The 17292-nt window shown below is 44.4% G+C and overlaps 1 long non-coding RNA gene and 1 other non-coding gene across 17 annotated transcripts in view; one reads left to right on the forward strand and one right to left on the reverse strand.

The window, feature by feature from the left end:
• The window catches only part of LOC114486290 (uncharacterized), a 107924-nt gene that overhangs the window by 36133 nt on the left and 54499 nt on the right, over positions 1-17292 (forward strand). The window lies entirely within an intron of this gene.
• LOC102989652 (uncharacterized) overlaps positions 1-17292 on the reverse strand; it is a 95589-nt gene that overhangs the window by 23039 nt on the left and 55258 nt on the right. For 3 of the 16 annotated variants that reach the window (XR_008617346.1, XR_008617347.1, XR_008617348.1), the window contains one exon: positions 14250-14286. The exons of 12 other annotated variants lie outside the window; for them this stretch is intronic. This is a non-coding gene — a transcript (uncharacterized protein). Of the gene's footprint in view, positions 1-14249; positions 14287-14617; positions 16405-17292 lie in introns of those variants that run through there. One more of the 16 variants, XR_008617354.1, reaches the window with a different exon arrangement.

A 17292-nucleotide genomic window follows, 5' to 3' on the forward strand; every position in this document is an offset into this window, starting at 1 on the left:
GAGGTGGGTCAAAAAGGATCTTGCTGTGATTTATGTCATAGAGTGTTCTGCCTAGGTTTTCCTCTAAGAGTTTGATAGTGTCTGGCCTTACATTTAGGTCTTTAATCCATTTTGAGTTTATTTTTTGTACGGTGTTAGGGAGCGTTCTAATTTCATACTTTTACATGTACCTGTCCAGTAAAACTGTCCCATTTTATTGAATTCTCACTAATTATTTTCATCTTGACAGATAGCTCATATTATGCTTTGGGTGAATTATCAGCAAATTGATGAATCTGTGTAGTTTAAATGAAAGAAATATTTCACCAGCAATGGCTATTTGACTATTGCCCAGCAGTCAATTTCATTCCTTGTTTAAAAGACTAACTTGCATGTTGGGCCCTATTTTACATGTATGGATGGATGGATAGATAGAACAGGAGATAGATGCATAGACAGACAGACAGACAGGGAGAGAGAGAAAAAGAGAAAGGGAGAGAGAGCCACTCGGGTGTACAGAAATGGAAGGCAAGGCTGAACCACACAAGAGACAAAAAGTCATTACCACTTGGCAGAAAGCACGACACACTGGAATCTGAGTCCTGGTTCTGTGCCCTGCTCCGGCACTTACAACTTTTTTGCCCAAAGCAAGTAACTGCAACCATTCTCAGGTCCATTTCCTTGTCTGTGGTAGGGGATACCACTGCCCCTGTCCTGCCTGTGGTGTTGAAATACTTGACTAGGTGACAGTGCTCTAAAATGACAATCAACAGTGTAAGAGATCATAAAGATGGGGAGAAAACCCCTCATGTGGCTGCCACCTTGATTCCTACCCCTGTATTTCCAAAATTGCTTATGCTGTTGTAATGGGCACAGTGGAGGCTTCTTGTAAGTATTCCAGTGTTTGGTTCCTTTGAAACACCGCCTCTCAGGGACTATGGCCAAGTACCTAGAGGAGCAGCCAGGGAGTATTTGCATCAGCACCTTTTAGATCATACTCCAAACACTTTGTTCTTGCCTACCCCAAACGCTCACTTCCAGAATGGACCCAAACTCCTGCTAAAATAAAAATTAGCATAAAAGTGACTTTAATATCACTGAGCACACAATAACCAAGACCCAAACTGTGATTAGATGTTCTGCTCTGCTTGGCCCTAAACTAAAACCACCAAAAAAACAAAACTGTTCCCTCTGTCTCTTCCCTCCTTGCTCCTGGTGGGTTGGAGTGACCTTTGATGACCTTTGCCCTCCCTCTAGGACTAAGAATTGTAATCATGGCATCCCGAGGCCTCACTCAAAGCCATGGAGTTCTCCTCATTTTACAAAGCCCACCTTGAGCTGTCAAGACTAGCACACAGTTATACAGCCCCTGGGATGCCCCCACTCCCACCTCCCCAAACACAGGATTGTGCAAAAGAGCATGTTTCTTGCCCATCTTTTCCCCTCATATCCTCTGTTAACCTGTGACACAGTATTTTGGTCAAAGCGTCAATGAATGAATCACAAATGGTGAGAGAGAGTTTCCACTTCACAAATAGTTTTCAGTGTGGGTGGTACCTTACCTTAGTAGATTTGTCAACTGCTTTTTCAAGCTTGGGAATCATGGAAACTTTTGCAGCACTGCATAGAGCCCAAGAAAAATTAGCCGAGAAACCATTAATGTGATATAAAAATGCACATGTGCCCTGGGCCAACGGAGGCGAAGGCAGACGTGTAATGCTAATAAGATGATTCACAGGCACTTCTGGGTCCTCTAAGGATGCCCAGGACCCAGAAATACTTGTATCATCTTTGCAGCTGTTTGTATCAACAAAATACATTTTTCATCGGTCATGAAACAACAACAAAAATGCTCAGAGATAATCTCCAACATCTATTAATCCAGTCTGAATTTTAGGGGAGCCGGGGAAGAATTCTACGGAAACGTGGGTTTTTAGCACCTCTAGGCAACTGAATGAACACGCTCATCACTTTAAGACTCTTTTCCACAAGCCCACAAGTGCCATCCTCTCTGCCAGGAAACCTAAGCATCCATGCCCACTTGTCCCCTCTAGATCTTCACTCTTATGCCTCCCTCAATGGCCACCAGAAAATACATTTATTGGAAGCCACATCAAAACCAGATGGCTTGGGGCTTCCCTGGTGGCGCAGTGGTTAAGAATCCACCTGCCAACTCAGGGGACATGGGTTCGAGCCCTGGTCCGGGAAGATCCCACATGCCGCAGAGCAACTAAGCCCGTGTGCCACAACTACTGAGCCTGCGCTCTAGAGCCCGCGTGCCACAACTACTGAGCCCATGTGCCACAACTACTGAAGCCCGCATGCCTAGAGCCCATGCTCCACAACAAGAGAAGCCACTGCAATGAGAAGCCTGCGCACAGCAATGAAGAGTAGTCCCCGCTCACCACAACTAGAGAAAGCCCGTTCACAGCAACGAAGACCAAAGGCAGCCCAAAATAAATAAATAAAATAAATAATTTTTTTTTAAAAAAAACCACACACACACAAAAAACCAGATGGCTCGTCATGGATTTGGGGAACCTGGCTTCAGCCCACTGTTGCCGTGACTTTCATGACTTTTTATCAGCATTGCCACCACTGCCACCACAGATAATTAATTAAGAGAAACCAGATCTATTATTGTCACACCAAGTGGTGGATCCAAATAATTCTGAGAATCCTAGATGGGTGAGTATGTCATATTTTAGAATCAGGAAAGGAGTGGGGTTTTGCTTATTTTCTTATTCCAAGGAAAAGCAAGCTCTCAGTTGCTGGCCTCCAGCCCAGATTCGTGGTCAAAGACCTGGGCTTTGTGGCCTTGAGCTTTCTCCACTTCCACTCCGCCCTTCCAAACTACATGATGCAGACTCTGCTGATGTCCGTGGAAGATGCTATGATGTACAGCCCAGATCTCCCTTCAGGAATGAAGGGCTCATTTTCCTGGCGGTTCAGTGGGCAGCTGGCCAACAGTGCTTAGCTCTGAGCCCTCTTGGGGAATTGCCTTGGCTGAAGGGAGCCACCTTGTCCAGGGCAGCCCTCATCCAATGACTGGTCCACAGCGGGATATAAAGACCCTGACCCTTTGCCCAAACTCAGGACAACTCTGAAGAGTCATCCTTGCTTCAAAGCTCCCTGAGGGGGGCTTCCCTGGTGGCGCGGTGGTTGAGAGTCCGCCTGCCGATGCAGGGGACACGGGTTCGTGCCCCGGTCCGGGAAGATGCCACATGCCGCGAAGCGGCTGGGCCCGTGAGCCATGGCCGCTGAGCCTGCGCATCCAGAGCCTGTGCTCTGCAACGGGAGAGGCCACAACAGTGAGAGGCCCGCGTACCGTGGAAAAAAAAAAAAAAAAAAAGCTCCCTGAGGGGTCAGCTGCACCTTCCTTAGAACTGCATCACCGCCAAACAAACTTCGCCCTCTGTTCACGCCTGCTTTCTTCCGTCCCCTGCAGGTGTTGATCCCAAGAAAACTTCCTATAATATTTCTTGCATACTCATCTCTACCCCAGAGTCTACCTTCCGGAATCCAACCTGTGGCCATCCCCATGTCCCTCGACCCAACTCCGTTTTGACTTAAGCTGAAGCTGAGGATCTGGTGACTGACAGCGTCCAACCTTGAGCATCTGCATTTCTTGGCATCTCTGCCTGGGCCTTTCTTAGCAAAATGGTACAACTGGGGAGTATGGAAGTTAACACCCCTGGAAGGACCCAGGATAAATGCCCACCTTCCCATATTTGGGTGGCACAGTTCTGAGGCATATTCCACAGTTTCTCCAGAGTCCCTGGGATCTGAGTCTCCACTGTGCCCCCAGCCACCTCACCTGTGCACACATTGTTGGCTTTCTCCTTCTTTGTCTCACTGCTTCACCCCCTGCTTCTCTTCCCGGGATCACCTCCCAATAAGCCACTAGCACCCAGGTTCCTGCCTCAGAGCCCACCTCTGGGTGAGATGTTCTTATTTCTTTCCCTTTCTAAGCTGGAAACTCATCTTCCTGGGGGCAGAACCAAGGGGGCACTTGCAGGAAGGGGGCCATGAGTCACGATGAGTGTGAATGTCAGGACAACCGTGGAAGATGCTAAGGACACAAGCTAGATCCTCCACAATGCCTGGCTAGTGTTGATGTATTTTATGATAAAATTTATTAAGAGAAGGTAGGCTTAAATGTCACCCTTCCTCCATCTTCCTGTGTGGGAACTCCCCAGGTGCTCCAGAGGCTGGATAACAGCAATGACTGTTGCTTACCAAGCCCTGTGCCGATTCAGGGAAGAGCACTGGGCAGGATCTCACTCATCCTTCGAGGTCCATAAAATCATTGACTCAGTTATGACAACTGAGACTGAGAATGGTGAGTGATTTCCATGGTCTCACCATTAATCAGCTCAGAGCCAGGATTCAAATCCAGAGCAGATCACTTCAAACTGCTAATTCCTAATCAGGGGGTAAGAGGTCACTGAAATATGCATGTGCCCAGTCAGGCGAATGCTGGGCAGCTTGGGGTCAGTGATTTGAAGAGGAGACATGAAATGGTCTTTGTGTATTTCAGGGATACCTACCAGAGCATGTAGGAAAAGGGCTAACAGGGTCCCGAAAGCTCTAAACGCAAAAATATATTGAGGAGGGTAGAGACTGAGAAAAGAGAGAAAATAACCACATCATCTTCCAGGTCAGCAGGGAGCCCTTGAGAAATGAGCTTGGTGACAGTCGGAGCAGGCTGAATATGATCTGTCCTGAGGAGGGCCTCTGGTTTCAATAGTGTGCCCCCAGATGTCACTTTTCAACCCATATTTATTGAGCGCTCTTGAACTGGAGACGTGCAAATAAGCAGAAAAGGCAAGTGCCCTGCCCCCAGAAAGCGAATCTACTAGTCAGGGGAAACTGACGAGAGATAAAGAAATTGATATATTATAGACATCCGAGAGTAATAAGAGCTATGAACAAATTAAAGTCGGAGTGTGTTCACAGTTGATAATGGCAGGTGCAATCTTAGATGAGGCAGCAGAGAGGCCTCTGGGGAAGGTCACATTGAGGGAGATGGACGATCGAGAGGCAAAGCATTCAGGGGAGGGACCAGCAGGTACCGAGGCCCTGTGCAGGGCTGGGAAGCAGCAAGCAGGCCAGTGTTGGGGTGCAGAGGAAGCAAGGGAGACAGCAGTGAGAGAGGAGGTGAACCGAACGGAGACATTTTCTTGTGGCCAATAACATACAGGCCTGGGAAAGTTTAAAGCTCTCCCCCAAGTCCCTGTGGGCCTAACACTCCCCACGACCTGCAGCCCCTTCATCCTTCTTTACTGTGTTGGTTTCACCTGGTGACAACCAAGAGTTAACCTATCACAGTTTTTTTTATAAGAAACTAACCACAACTAGCAGTATGGCTGTTCCATGTACTAAGATCCGGGGTATGCATGCGAGGGAAGGCTCGCTTTACCCAGCCCAGTCCATCGGTCCTCTCCCTCCCCCTTTCTTCCTCATTTCTTCACCCCTATGCCCACCTAGTCAGTGCTTCTCCCCCCTCCACGCACTTCCTTTCTCCAACTCTGGAACTATTTCTGCTCCAAGTGGAAGTCTTAAAAGCATTTCTTCACCAAGGTAGATCTTCCCTAAGAGGAATCCTCCAACAACCACTGAGAGAATAAAAGTTCTCCATCTCGTTAGTCCCCTTACCCCCGGGCCAGGCAGGTGTGTGGTAACAGCGCTGGAACCCAGGGGCTGGGCAGCAGGACGGAAGGAGCATCGGTTTGCAACCAACGGAGTCGGCTTGCACACAGAGCCGCATGGCGTGTGCATTTTTCATCTAGAGAAAAATTAGGTCAGCTATAAATGGAGAGGACCTGAGCACCGTGAAGCCTGCAGACCTCTGCTGGGTTTCCTAGGGGATGATCTACGGTACGGAGCTGTGGAGGTGTCCTTGCAATACGGGGCTCAAGTCGGGCATTTAACAGAAAGCTCAGCTTGCTTTCTGATAAATACACACACCGCTTTAATGTTAAGCCTGGGGAAGGTGTGTATTTAGTGGGGTGTTTTATTTTTCTTTCGTGATAATCTAGATTAGGTAGTAAGATAAAAGATGGATTTCAGAAAATAGACAGGCCGTGAATAAACATAAATAGTCCCCAGCCTATGATATCTTTGTGACACAACTCTTTTTCCCTCCCTCTGCACCCCTTCACCCTTCCACCTTGGGGGTGCAGATATAATTACAGTTGCTGCCATTTATTGCACTCCTAATATATGTGCAGGCATTATCTTTAATTCTTCTAAAACAAGAGAGTTAATACTACTTCTGTTTTACCGATGCAGAAACCAAGGCTCACGGGGTGTTGCTCCAGGCCACATGACTAAAACAGAGAAGTGCCTAAGTCCTTCTGAACTGATTTCCCGTTGCCTCCAAAAGAAAAAGTCTTTGGCCTTTTCTTGATTCTGAGAGGAACCAATCTCTCTGTTCTCTGAGAGTGGCTTTTGCAAGATCAATCCTGGGACAAGCCCTCGATTGAGCTTATTCTTTGGCAAAGCCAAGGTGGTTCAGGTCACCAACAGGTACTGAACATCTGCCATGGGAGGCTCAGAACAGAAAGAGCTGAGGGTGAAGGGCAAACGGGAGCATGGAGGTGTCCAAAAAACAAGGGATTGAGTCCCTCCTTCCCAAATTTCTAACGAAATTTTAAACATGCCTACTTGGTGACTTTACCAAGCGGTCAGAAGAATCCAGGAGCAGGAAAGATGCATGTTTCTCCCTGTAGACCTCCTTACGCCTCTCTTTCCCATTTTCATGGCTTACCCTGTGGCTGGTTGAATATTATTCTGTCCCATATCTTCCTCGTTTTGCTGTCAGGAGGATCCAATACGATAAGGTGTATGCCAGTACTTTGTAAACTCTACTAAATTACTCGGGTTCTCGGGTGTGCTATTAAGCCTGGTGGAGGCCATCCATGTGCTTGTTTCAGTGTCCTCACAGGGTGTGCACCTCAGTTATAGCCATTATCCTCACCAGCACCAGCAGCAAGAAATATTCATCGACCTCTTCTGTTATGCCAACCTCTACGCTGAGCACAAATGTAATTCTATCTAACCTTTCAAACCACTCTGCAAGGTTGGTGTTATCACCTCCATTTTACAGAAGAGGATGTTAGGAATTTCGTCCCTAAATAAGATGCTTTGGGTGAATTAGGTATATTGCTTTCTGGAACCAGGTATTTGAACGTTGCATGAAGTAACTTTCTTGGTTAAACTATATCCTTCAAGGAGTTAGAAGAAAAACAGTAAAGACAGGTGTTCTTAGGGAAAACAAGTGTTTAACAGTAAGTGTTATCAGTAAGCATACATGACTGTAAATGTCATCAGTAAGCATAAAATTGTTAAACACCAAAATAAACTCTGATAGGCGCAGCAAAGGACAGTCCTGAATCTAGTTAATATGCTATTCTCTAGTCCTGAATCTAGTGGCACTGACAGTCCTGCCTGGGAAGCCACCACAGAGTAAGGGCCCACCAGGGAGCAGTGTCTGGGAAATACCCTTCCAGATCAGAACTTTTCTCTTTCCACCAAAATCTGGTAGAACTAGAAATTTCCCCCGACACTGCCAGCACCAACAATGAGAAGGATAGTCTATTTGCTTGTTTTTAAACAGCTAGTAGATTTACAGGATGAGAACTTCACCTCTCCCGCAATTGCACAGACTTGTCAAGAGCAAACAGGAACACCAACAACTAGAAATGCAGTAGATAGTAAAGACTCTGTGACATTAAGTGGGAACTCAAGCCCTTGCAGGGAGAAAACCCAATGCACAGGATCTAGATGCCTAGAGTCCCATTCTGAGGGCCTCTGAGCTGAGCGAGGAAGTGGCAGCAGCAGAATCTATGCAGCATTTCCAGTGCTCCAGCATTGCTGGCGACAAGGTGTGCTGCTCGTCAACCCTGGAAGCACAGCGAAATTAGTTTTCTTTTTGTTGTTTGGTCGTTGGCTATACCTGTGTTTAATAAAAGCAACCTCCTGTAGATTCAGTTTGTCTCAACTAATTCTTTTGTCAGTTCTACAGATCTCCAGTTTAGAAACCTCTCGGGCACCTTTAAAGAATCTTTCCAAAATGGGGTCGACCCACATGACAATGACTGTCGAGATCCTGGAGACTCGAGTGAGCCCACAATCTTAAGTCAGCAGCCACCCTTCCATTATAGTGTTTCAGACAAAAAGTGAGATAATGAGAGATACTTGGGATTCAAGGTCTCGAGGTCAAACATATTAAATGAAATGTTAGGTGACTGCACCCATGAGAGAACAGTGAGGAAAGAGCATGTTCTTTACCCCTGGGGAATTTCTTAGTGTCGTAAAAGGTGAGGAACTGCTCTGGAGGACATGGGTTGATTAAAAATATCAATGCAGTGAAACTTTGGAATCTGGAAATCCTAGACTCAAACCAAGCTCTGCCACCTATTAGCTGTGGTCCTTTGTGCAGTTTCGTTATTTGGGCTTTATTTTGAGCCACAGGGTCGTAACAGTGAAGCACCTGCCAGGAGTTGCTATACCGCTCTTCTATCTATTTGCCGCTTTGTTTATGCTGACTGCCTGTCTCCTTCCCTTGCTCGTCAAATATGTACTAATTATATACTCTGTTTCATCTCCCCTCACTGTTACTTATATATACTTTTACTATTTCTTTATACGTAATAAAAATTAACACCTGATTACAAATGGACAAACACTATATGAGGTATTTAGAGTAATCAAATTCATAGAGACAGAATGTATTTAAAATAGTGGTTGCTGGGCTTCCCTCGTGGCGTAGTGGTTGAGAGTCCGCCTGCCAATGCAGGGATGCAGGTTCGGTCCGGGAAGATCCCACGTGCCGCGGAGCCGCTGGGCCCGTGCGCCACAGCTGCTGGGCTTGCGCTCTAGAGCCCGTGCTCTGCAACGCCCCGCTCACAGCAACTGGAGAGGGCCCAAGCGCAGCAACGAAGACCCAATGCAGCCCAAATTAAATAAATAAAATAAATAAAGTATTAAAAAAATAAAAAGTAAAATAAAATAGTGGTTGCCAGGGGTTCCGGGGAGGGTGGTGGTGGTAGGGAAATGCGGAGTTGGTGTTTAATGGGTATAGAATTTCAGTTTTGCAAGATGAAAAAAAGTTCTGGTGATGGATGGTGGTGATGGTTTCAAAATGATGGGAATGTACTTAGTGCCACTGAACTGTACACTGGTTAAAATGGTAAATTTTGTGTTATGTATATCTTATCATAATTTAAAAAATAGAAACAGAAAATAAACACCTGACTCACTCTCCAGACACTTACCTACAAGATCCACCAGAATAGAAATATTTGTCACATCCAGACCCACCTCAACACTGTCTTTTAGGAAGAACTGAGGTAGGAAAATACACACGCTCCCCCCCGCCGCCCCGCCCCCCGGCAAAGAGGATACACACAGTACCCAGCAGAGGGCAGAAGAGAGTCAAGGAGGCATTTCGCCTGGAATTTTGGTTTTGTGATCATTCTTTTCTCATTTGCTGTCTTAATTAAATGTTATTGCCTTTAAAAGTGAAAGTCTTTCTAAGACAACCACATTAGAGGACGGAGGATAAACAACTCTTCCACTGAGTTAAATGATCACATCATTTAAACTATCACATGGAAATAACTGCTCTGTGCTGGGTTTTCTGGTGGTACCAAGTTCCAACTTAACTAGTCGTTTATGTTTTGTGTGTATATCCTGTACCTGGATTATTTTACAAAGTACTCTATGAATAACTGTACTGGTGTTCGCAGAAAGGACAGTAAGAACTGCACTAAGTCTCAGTGGAAACACTATTGTAAAATTAATGGGATTCAGGTATTTAGGTGTTTTCTTTCCTCCCAGCTGAGCTACACTGCCATAACCAAATACCGTAAAGGTGCTGCCATTCACATTCACTTTAACTGAGAAAATAGCTTTCTCCTTCCCTTGATTTTCTCCCTACCTTGATTTCCTACAACATAGTTACAGTTATCCTGATGGGCAGTAATTACTTTGGGGAGACTGCTTTCTGGCTTAAAAGGATATTGCCGTTTTATTATGTTAAAACACCAAGGGAATAATTTTCAAGGAAGAGAGCAGAGTTTTTACGACAAGGGTTTTCTCACTTCTCTCTTAAAGGAAGCCGCATTTAAGGTTGCGGATTGTTTCTTGACGTCTGGTTTCAAACAGCCTGGGAGTCGCAGGGCTGGTATGTGGATTCGAGAGGAAGGTTTTGTTTAATGACGATGAGCATTAGCTCTCGCCTTCTCCCTTGGCAGCTGCTAGGCATCGTGTTAAAACTGGTGGCAGCAGCAGTAACTGCCCAGGCAATTATGGTTCTTCCTTTTTTTCAGGTAATTTGGATGCAGATAGCTTTCTCTTTCCTGCATTGAATATGGTTCAAGTCCCAAATATCCGTTATTATTTCACCTGCCTTGCAACGGGAATTGTAAGCACTCTGATAAATGATTTGAAAGACTGTCTAATTTCCGTAAATACCTCTGCCGGCTGTTAACTTGCGATTTTTTTTTTTTTTTTTTTTTTGCGGTACGCGGGCCTCTCACCGTTGTGGCCCCTCCCTTTGCGGAGGCTCCGGACGCGCAGGCGCAGCGGCCATGGCTCACGGGCCCAGCCGCTCCGCGGCACGTGGGATCTTCCCGGACCGGGGCACGATCCCGCGTCCCCTGCATCGGCAGGCGGACTCTCAACCACTGCGCCACCAGGGAAGCCCTAACTTGCAATTTTATAACGTCTAAAACATTCTGAAATTCCTCTGTGCATACCCCGAGTGAGCTGACAGCCACGTGTCCCCTGCATCAATTCTGCCAAAAAAAAAAGAAAAAAATTAGAAAAGAAAAAGAACTATTTTTCTCTTTCTCTGGCAGTGGAAGAATACTGCTCACAAAATCCCGCTTGTGTGAACAATGAGCCTTTTTCTATAGAATAGAAATGATGGGGGAGCCCATCCCTACGCGTGCTAGGATGGGCTTAAGTCATTTAATTTCTGTCTTCAGAACATTCCCTTCTCCTTTCTCGGAGTCAAGGTGAAGGGAGAGTGGGAGGGCACAGGGATGGGAAGCTAGGAGATCAAAAAAGAACTAAACAACTGAACAGCCCTGAGTTCTTTCAGAGGCTGAAAACCCTCTGCGTTGAGCTACCTTGTGTTGTGTGCTATGTGAATATTTGTGGCAACACAAAGATGGGTCAATGTCATCTCTAAGCTCAGTTGCCCTTCTGTACATGGTAATCGCTTGGTTTACAATAAGCTTCAGGAAAACCCACTTTCATGTGGAATTGACCACATTTAGGAGCTCTGTGAGAGTTATTTTCATAACCTTAAATCCCGAATTTCCATGAGGAGAATCTAAACAAATTGTACAGACTAAATAAACATCATTGTGGTGAAGGAAAGGCTCCAGTATGGAAATCATGGTGACACATGCGTTGGCAGGAGCTGCATGCTACAGTAAAGTAAAATGTAAACAGCTTTCCTTGATAGAGAATCCCATATGGAAAATGTAATCTGGCTGTAGAATGTAGACCACATAAAACACCATGTCTCTGCACTGAGTGGTAAAGCTAAAGAAGACAGTGTAAGGATGCTTGTGTTCATCCAGGCTGCACCAGGAGGGTGAACTTGTCTGTTGAACTCCATTGTGGAAGGTGGGTGCCCAGCTCCCCAGGGCACACTCCACTACAGCTCAGGATCACAGAAGGGTTTGTTTCCTTGGGTCACAACTAAATTCATCACAATAGGGACTTCGTCCTTCTGACAAGGGCTGTGGAAAAGGATCTGAATCCATATTTAGTGTGTCCTATATGCCAGACACTATAAACTTTAATTAAAAATTTAAAATAAAAGTACAGAAAATAATTTAACAAGCACTGTCTCCAGATTAACAAATGCCAGTATTGTATTCTCCTTGGCTCAGATCTTTATGCGTTTGTATAAAAGATGCAAAATATTCCAGCTAAAACAGAAGCTCCCTTTGCTCCCCTCCTGAGTCCTTTTCCTCTCCCTCCCTCCTTCCCTGAAAAGGTGCCACCCTGAATTTGGTGAGTATCATCCTCCTGTGGATATGTTAACCACGTTACCTCATTTATTCCTTCTAGCAACTCTTTGAAAAGGATATTATCCCCATGTTACAGATGAGGAAACTGAGACTCAAGGAGATCAGTATTTGCCTAGGGTCACACAGCAAGTTGGTAAAAGAGTTGAGGTTCAAAGTCAGTTTGATCTTATTTGAAACCTGTGCCCTTTTTACTGCATCCCACATCCAGAAGAGGTGGTCCCGTTCCTCACGGCACCTGAGGATCACAAGGATTCTTCCCAGCTGAATCATTTCACCTCTCCAGATCTTGATTCATGAGCTTTACTTTATGATTCCTTAAAGGAACTATTTTCAAAGTTTTCCTTTTTTGGTTCGTAAAGCCCAAACACAAACCCAACTGGGGAGGGGTAAAATGGGAGAATTACACTATCTTATTATATGCATGTGGACCTCCTATCTAATATTAAATACACCACTGGTGCATGGTTGCCTTCCTGAGGGCTAACTGTGCATCCCATATTTCATTGGTACCATGCCATTAGGGAGCTATCATCTACCTTAAAGATTTGGGAAAACTGAATGGGCTAAAATATGAAACAACTTATCCCACTTACTGGCACCGGGTAGTGCTCAATGAATTGTATCTAAAGGAATGATTACATATATCTAAAAAGGTACAGATCTACTGCAAATTCTAGAAAAATGTCAAGACTGGATTTAAATATATAAAAAGATAAGAATCCGATTTATGTTATGTGCTTTTTACTACAGTAAAAAAAAAAAAGAGCAATCTGATTTGAGCTAATGGTGTAGGGGTGGAAATATTTTCCTCTACCCTCTTAGGTTTTGTACTGGGGGTCTGCAAATTAAACTTATAGCTTAACAAGGAATGCACCAAAAAGTGGCTCTCTGAACAGCTAAAAATGGGAGTTTATATACCTAACTTAATGGCAGGGGAAGAGGGGAAGGAGAGAAGAATATTCTATGAAATGAACGAATGGTTTTCTAGGGGAACAAATGGGAGATAAGAAGGTTTGTGATAATGTCTGTTTATGCAAATGGGAGTGATCTTTTCAGATTTTTTCTTCATGGCCATAAAGCTCCCGGGGTAGGGGATTCTTGGCAGCCTCACTCCCAGAAGTTTCTGCTTTTCGTGGTAAAGGAAGGCTTCTTTCTGCATCTGTTAGATCTAAAATGTCTTTACTAAAATAATCGTCATATCAGTTGTGGAAGTCTGAGTGGGTCTCCACATTGGCATTTAAAACCCTTCCCCACCCCTATATATTAAATAAACGTGCTATAATGTTGTTAGGCAGATTTTATAAAGTTTTAAAATAAAGTGATATCTTCTAAGCTGTTACTGTGTAAACTAAGACAAAGGAAGCCTTTCCAATCCAGGAGAAAAAAGTCCTAGCAGAGTGTAGATTCAGAGACCATTGCAATGGTGAAAAAAGCCCTGGATTAGTAACCCAAGACCTTTGTCACAGGAAGTGTTTACCTCCTGTGTTCCACCGCCCAAGGGTCTGGGACCTGCTGGTCCTCAGTTTTTTCACCTATAAAATGAGGATGATAATAATGTCTAAGTTGCAGGTTTCTTTGAATAAGATCTATGTAGGCTGAAAAATCATTTGGCTTATAAAGGCTCATTTATGTTAGATTAAAACATTTTGAAACAGTATGATCCTATAAATAAGGTGACATTTTATTAATTTAAATCAACAGAGATGGGACGGTGATTAAACTTGAAAACTTAACTTAAAAAATACATACATATATATGTATAAATATTCACCTCCAGGGAATGCCAAGCTGACATTCACCCTTAGGCACTCTGGTGGCTATAGTTTAGCACAACGACAGTCAGTGCTTTTGTTTTGGAGACAAAACTGTTTTTAAAAAACTGGAGTCAAGTAAGAGCCAGAGACCTTACTGAAATAAAGCAATAGCTACTTAAGGACGTCCTTGAGCACGGTGACCTTGTAGAATGCAATTGTTCTTACAGAACGTTGTGTCCTCAATACTTTAGCCTTTTTATTTTCCTGGCTCAAGCCAGAAATGCCAACCTCTCCATCTATTCTAGAATCTCTGGCATGTTTATGGATGGAAAATGGCTGACCATAGGTTCATTTTTGGTTAGGTGATCTTCAGTTAGAACTGAAATTTATCTGCTATTTTAAGCAAGATTTTATAAGCTAGCCACCTACCCTCCCCACCCCAAACACACACGCACACTACCTTTCATAAAGAGTCCTCCCCAACCTCACAGGTTTATCTGGAAAAAAGTGAAGCAATCGTCAGCGTAGCTATTAACACTAACTTCAGAATTGCAAGGTCCAAGTGGATATAAACATCAGTATGAAGTATTCTATGTGCAGTGATTTTTTTAAAATAATATGCTTCTAAAAATTAAGCTTTTGCCGCGGAGCCGCTGGGCCCGTGCGCCACAGCTGCTGGGCTTGCGCTCTAGAGCCCGTGCTCTGCAACGCCCCGCTCACAGCAACTGGAGAGGGCCCAAGCGCAGCAACGAAGACCCAATGCAGCCCAAATTAAATAAATAAAATAAATAAAGTATTAAAAAAATAAAAAGTAAAATAAAATAGTGGTTGCCAGGGGTTCCGGGGAGGGTGGTGGTGGTAGGGAAATGCGGAGTTGGTGTTTAATGGGTATAGAATTTCAGTTTTGCAAGATGAAAAAAAGTTCTGGTGATGGATGGTGGTGATGGTTTCAAAATGATGGGAATGTACTTAGTGCCACTGAACTGTACACTGGTTAAAATGGTAAATTTTGTGTTATGTATATCTTATCATAATTTAAAAAATAGAAACAGAAAATAAACACCTGACTCACTCTCCAGACACTTACCTACAAGATCCACCAGAATAGAAATATTTGTCACATCCAGACCCACCTCAACACTGTCTTTTAGGAAGAACTGAGGTAGGAAAATACACACGCTCCCCCCCGCCGCCCCGCCCCCCGGCAAAGAGGATACACACAGTACCCAGCAGAGGGCAGAAGAGAGTCAAGGAGGCATTTCGCCTGGAATTTTGGTTTTGTGATCATTCTTTTCTCATTTGCTGTCTTAATTAAATGTTATTGCCTTTAAAAGTGAAAGTCTTTCTAAGACAACCACATTAGAGGACGGAGGATAAACAACTCTTCCACTGAGTTAAATGATCACATCATTTAAACTATCACATGGAAATAACTGCTCTGTGCTGGGTTTTCTGGTGGTACCAAGTTCCAACTTAACTAGTCGTTTATGTTTTGTGTGTATATCCTGTACCTGGATTATTTTACAAAGTACTCTATGAATAACTGTACTGGTGTTCGCAGAAAGGACAGTAAGAACTGCACTAAGTCTCAGTGGAAACACTATTGTAAAATTAATGGGATTCAGGTATTTAGGTGTTTTCTTTCCTCCCAGCTGAGCTACACTGCCATAACCAAATACCGTAAAGGTGCTGCCATTCACATTCACTTTAACTGAGAAAATAGCTTTCTCCTTCCCTTGATTTTCTCCCTACCTTGATTTCCTACAACATAGTTACAGTTATCCTGATGGGCAGTAATTACTTTGGGGAGACTGCTTTCTGGCTTAAAAGGATATTGCCGTTTTATTATGTTAAAACACCAAGGGAATAATTTTCAAGGAAGAGAGCAGAGTTTTTACGACAAGGGTTTTCTCACTTCTCTCTTAAAGGAAGCCGCATTTAAGGTTGCGGATTGTTTCTTGACGTCTGGTTTCAAACAGCCTGGGAGTCGCAGGGCTGGTATGTGGATTCGAGAGGAAGGTTTTGTTTAATGACGATGAGCATTAGCTCTCGCCTTCTCCCTTGGCAGCTGCTAGGCATCGTGTTAAAACTGGTGGCAGCAGCAGTAACTGCCCAGGCAATTATGGTTCTTCCTTTTTTTCAGGTAATTTGGATGCAGATAGCTTTCTCTTTCCTGCATTGAATATGGTTCAAGTCCCAAATATCCGTTATTATTTCACCTGCCTTGCAACGGGAATTGTAAGCACTCTGATAAATGATTTGAAAGACTGTCTAATTTCCGTAAATACCTCTGCCGGCTGTTAACTTGCGATTTTTTTTTTTTTTTTTTTTTGCGGTACGCGGGCCTCTCACCGTTGTGGCCCCTCCCATTGCGAAGCACAGGCTCCGGACGCGCAGGCGCAGCGGCCATGGCTCACGGGCCCAGCCGCTCCGCGGCACGTGGGATCTTCCCGGACCGGGGCACGATCCCGCGTCCCCTGCATCGGCAGGCGGACTCTCAACCACTGCGCCACCAGGGAAGCCCTAACTTGCAATTTTATAACGTCTAAAACATTCTGAAATTCCTCTGTGCATACCCCGAGTGAGCTGACAGCCACGTGTCCCCTGCATCAATTCTGCCAAAAAAAAAAGAAAAAAATTAGAAAAGAAAAAGAACTATTTTTCTCTTTCTCTGGCAGTGGAAGAATACTGCTCACAAAATCCCGCTTGTGTGAACAATGAGCCTTTTTCTATAGAATAGAAATGATGGGGGAGCCCATCCCTACGCGTGCTAGGATGGGCTTAAGTCATTTAATTTCTGTCTTCAGAACATTCCCTTCTCCTTTCTCGGAGTCAAGGTGAAGGGAGAGTGGGAGGGCACAGGGATGGGAAGCTAGGAGATCAAAAAAGAACTAAACAACTGAACAGCCCTGAGTTCTTTCAGAGGCTGAAAACCCTCTGCGTTGAGCTACCTTGTGTTGTGTGCTATGTGAATATTTGTGGCAACACAAAGATGGGTCAATGTCATCTCTAAGCTCAGTTGCCCTTCTGTACATGGTAATCGCTTGGTTTACAATAAGCTTCAGGAAAACCCACTTTCATGTGGAATTGACCACATTTAGGAGCTCTGTGAGAGTTATTTTCATAACCTTAAATCCCGAATTTCCATGAGGAGAATCTAAACAAATTGTACAGACTAAATAAACATCATTGTGGTGAAGGAAAGGCTCCAGTATGGAAATCATGGTGACACATGCGTTGGCAGGAGCTGCATGCTACAGTAAAGTAAAATGTAAACAGCTTTCCTTGATAGAGAATCCCATATGGAAAATGTAATCTGGCTGTAGAATGTAGACCACATAAAACACCATGTCTCTGCACTGAGTGGTAAAGCTAAAGAAGACAGTGTAAGGATGCTTGTGTTCATCCAGGCTGCACCAGGAGGGTGAACTTGTCTGTTGAACTCCATTGTGGAAGGTGGGTGCCCAGCTCCCCAGGGCACACTCCACTACAGCTCAGGATCA

This window comes from Physeter macrocephalus, chromosome 5 (genome assembly GCF_002837175.3).
Source record: "Physeter macrocephalus isolate SW-GA chromosome 5, ASM283717v5, whole genome shotgun sequence".
NCBI classification, from domain to species: Eukaryota; Metazoa; Chordata; class Mammalia; order Artiodactyla; family Physeteridae; genus Physeter; species Physeter macrocephalus.